The following is a 4,132-nucleotide window of genomic DNA, read 5'->3' on the forward strand; positions in this document are numbered from 1 at the left end:
GAGTCGAAAAGTGGTACACCACTTTCTTGGCTGACTGTACCTTAGCTACGTACCTTATTTGTTTCTGTATGTATGCAATTTGCTACTTCTATAGCCCTCTCACATCCCACTGTAGAGATGTTATGGTTCACTGTAACAAATAAGCACAATATCGTCTTCGGTTACCGTGATATTTACATACCTATGAAATAAAACTCTGTAAACGTAGTATCCCACCAATAACATAAATGTGTAACAATACTAATTCTCACGGCTCGCGCCCCGCCCCGGCTAGCTCAGTCGGTAGAGCATGAGACTCTTAATCTCAGGGTCGTGGGTTCGGGCCCCACGTTGGGCGCCAATTGTAGGGTAAATGGGAGTCTTTACTGAAAACGCCAATGTCAACGATACTTTTATTGACTATGAAAACTTATACATATAGGTTCATACAAAACTGGTTACTTCGTATCTAACTTAATATCGAATAACAGACGGCAAGGTTGAGCACGCCTGCTACCGATGCAAATTGCCAAGGGACAGTCGGGAACCTATCGCAAAGGCACTAGCTAAACCTAGGGAGGTCAGGGAGAAGACTGCAAGTGGCTATCGAACTCCCGACCCATTGAGACTAGCCAAAGGACAGAGGTGTACCTATCGCTAAGGCAGTCGCTAGCTGAATGCGTCTCGATGCGGCGCGGACTGCGGCTTTTATAACGTCCGGTCGGCGATCGTCGTGCGCGCTCGGTGCTCCTCGGTGGCTGGCCGGTGTGACGCAGTACTGTGCGAGCGAGAAAGTATTCGAGCCCGCGAGCCGTGAGAATTAGTATTGTTACAAATGTAAAAAAGGAGAGCCAAGTTCAATACAAAAATTATGCTTGGCTGTGGGCTTCGCCGCAAAAAGAATGATGATCTAAATGAGTGCCAAGTTCTAAGCCAAATCCAAATACGTATTTATAGGAACAAAATAACATTATAAATAAGTATTAAACTCTATTTCTTTGTTTTATTTGATACCTAACAATTGCTGTTATTTAAAAAAATGTGAGATTTGACTTGGCCAGTTTTCATTACATCAGTCATTTTATAAAGTTATTCAACTTTATTTTGTTACTCAAAGGTTGTTTGGAAGAGATCGCTTTTTAGAGAATAACCCAATTGTTTCCTTGTCCTAATTTTCTTCAAAAAATTACATGTGTATTATATTTTTATTGGAGCAATAACAAATAAGTATTTTAATCACACTTGCTCGAAAAATCCCTTATTTCATGAAGGTTTACTGAAGGACAAAGGCCTATTGTTCCCGCGGGAGTTATGTATTGTGAAATAAAATCAGTAACTCCCTTACAGCTTTTTAGGGTTCCGTACCTCAAAAGGAAAAAAGCGGCCAAGTGCGAGTCGGACTCGCCGCAGCAAGTAACATAATAAAATTGCGGTTTAAATCGATTTATGACGTATGAAAAAAAAACATCTCTTTCAAACCAATTTCCGGTGGAAGTTTGCATAGTAATGTACATCATATATATTTTTTAGTTTTATCATTCTCTTATTTTAGAAGTTACAGGTGGGGGGGACACCGTTTACCATTTTGGAAGTGTCTCTCGCGCAAACTATTCTGTTTAGAAAAAAATGATATTAGAAAGAAACCTCAATATCATTTTTGAAGACCTATCCATAGATACCCCAAACATATGGGTTTAATGAAAAAAAATCTTAATGTCGTTCACAGAATACATCTACTTACCAAGTTTCAACAGTATAGTTCCTATAGTTTCGGAAAAAAGTGGCTGTGACATACGGACGGGCAGACAGACAGACAGACATGACGAATCCATAAGGGTTCCGTTTTTTGCCATTTGGCTACAGAACCCTAAAAACGGAACCCTTATAGGATCTCTCGCGCGTCTGTCTGTCTGTACGTCTGTCACAACCTATATTCTCGGAAACTACTGAACCGATTAAGTTGAAATTTGGTACACATATTATGTAAATAAGTGACCGAAAGATGAACATGTAACGTAAACAAATGATATTTAAACATAGGGGGCGATTTTGGGGGGTAAACGAGAAAGTTAAAAAATAAAGTTTCTCAAACTATATCGTGTTACATATCAAATGAAAGAACTCATCTTGAGAATTTCAAATATATTTTTAGTTATTTAAGAAAATAGTCATAAAATGACCATTCCCCCTCCCCTTTATCTCCGAAACTACTGGGTCTAAAATTTTGAAAAAAATACACCAAATCGTTCTTTACCTTTATTATTTGTGCCTCCAGTGTAAAAGGGTTAAACTCAAAAAATGTAATTTTTCAGTATGGCCGAAAAACGTTTCAAACCGTGTTTTCTCTGCATTGTTTCTAAAAAAAATAGGTTTTTGTTTTTAGTTTAGATAGTTTAAGTCATGAATTATAACTTGTCATTTAAATTAACCTGACTTATGTGAAAGTAACGGAAATATTGGCTTTCAAAAACAACTTATATCCCTTTTCACAAAAATAATGAATGTGTGAAAAGGTTAAACTGCACTTTCTCTAGTGTTGCTAAAATCTTTTTGAACTTTTGTGTTGTGTAAAGAAACCAATTTGGGAACTAAATATTGCATTTTTTTTAGATTGATGGTACAAAAAACAAACCAAAGAGAATAATATTAATGTAATTAAAGAGTGACTTAATATATTTAATTACTCTGTTGAAATTGTGAATGGTTACTGAACAGAGTAATGTTGTACTGTTGTACTGTAGTAGTGTTGTACTGACAACAGGGCAGTTGTACTTGTTTGTCTTACTTCCCCATCTTTGTTTTTTTATTTTTTGTTTTTGTTGCACAATTATTTCATAATCAGCCTTTTAGATGTCTATTCTTCTAAAGGACTTTCTTTTTGATATTTGACTTCCACCGTTTTGCACAACATTGACCAACAAAAAAAAATTATATGGAAAGGAATCTAAGTGGACATTAACCATAATCATTAACTCAATTTAGCGAAACTAGATGGTGAAAAACGGTCAAAGTAAATTATTTATACCCCTTTACACATCATGACGTCTTAAAAAATGTTTGTGAATAATAAAAAAAACTTAAGTTTTACCGTCATTCACGAACTAGACTCGGTAGTTGAAATAGATCTAAGTGAATTTTGATTTCTTTACACCGAATGTTTCTTGAAATGTAGTTTATTCATTAAGATTAAACTGTACTTTAACTATCGTTCGTAACACGATTCTTAAGTACCAATTTTTTAAACGAGATTATATAAAAATAAATCGTTTTGAACATAATGGTTAAGATTTTTGGCAAACTTAAACCCTTTTGCACAATCGATATCTCAGCAATTAGAAGTCGTAGGGCCGTGGGTGTCAGCACAAAAGATGTAGTTTCATGTAATAAACCTTGTACTGGCAAAATTTGTAATTTGGACAAACTCGAGTTTAACCCTTTTACACTGGAGGCACAGATTTATTATATTGATAACAGGAAAACCTATTATAAATGTGCAGTCAAGCGTGAGTCGGACTTAATGTACGGAACCCTTGAAACGCGAGTCCGACTCGCACTTGGCCGGTTTTTAAATTATGTCACCAATTCATACGAACCATGTAGATTATTAGTGAAATACTTTGTTTAAAGGCAATAAAAGGAGTTTTAATTTTAAAATACGGACGTTTATTATTAAAAAAAAATATATAAAAAAATATTTAATCTTATTAATTTAATAGCCGTTTAAAATATATAATTACACAATTTTCAATTGTACCTGAATGTCGATGGGTCAAAAATTTTCAAAATGGTGGAAGAATGTTTGCATGGAATGTCATTACGCTTAAAATTTTGTAATTTCTTCACAAGTGTGATGAAAAACATTGTGTGTACTCCGGGGGTAAGAATATTGTTACTCGAGTTTTAATTAATAGGCTCATAGGTTTAAATATAATAGGCTCTCGTACAATATTCCACTTACCCCCCACGTTGCACCATGTACGGTCGACCAAGAAAGTGGTCTACCACTTTTCGACTCTATCAATCAGATGATCTCACTTTCTTGGCTGACTGTACCTACTGTTACTTACTAATTTTGACAGCTGAATATATATTTAATCAAGGGTTAATTAATATGGGGTCCCTTTGTTTCCCATAAAGTTATAAGTCATAATGT

The 4,132-nt window shown here is 35.3% G+C and overlaps 1 non-coding gene across 1 annotated transcript; it reads left to right on the forward strand.

Annotated features, from left to right (window-relative positions):
• Positions 1 to 263: 263 nt before the first annotated feature.
• On the forward strand, positions 264 to 337 carry Trnak-cuu (transfer RNA lysine (anticodon CUU)). Its single transcript has one exon. It is a non-coding gene; the product is annotated as a tRNA-Lys (tRNA).
• Positions 338 to 4,132: the final 3,795 nt, after the last annotated feature.

The sequence above is a fragment of the Cydia fagiglandana genome, chromosome 12 (assembly GCF_963556715.1).
Source record: "Cydia fagiglandana chromosome 12, ilCydFagi1.1, whole genome shotgun sequence".
In the NCBI taxonomy this organism is placed as follows: Eukaryota; Metazoa; Arthropoda; class Insecta; order Lepidoptera; family Tortricidae; genus Cydia; species Cydia fagiglandana.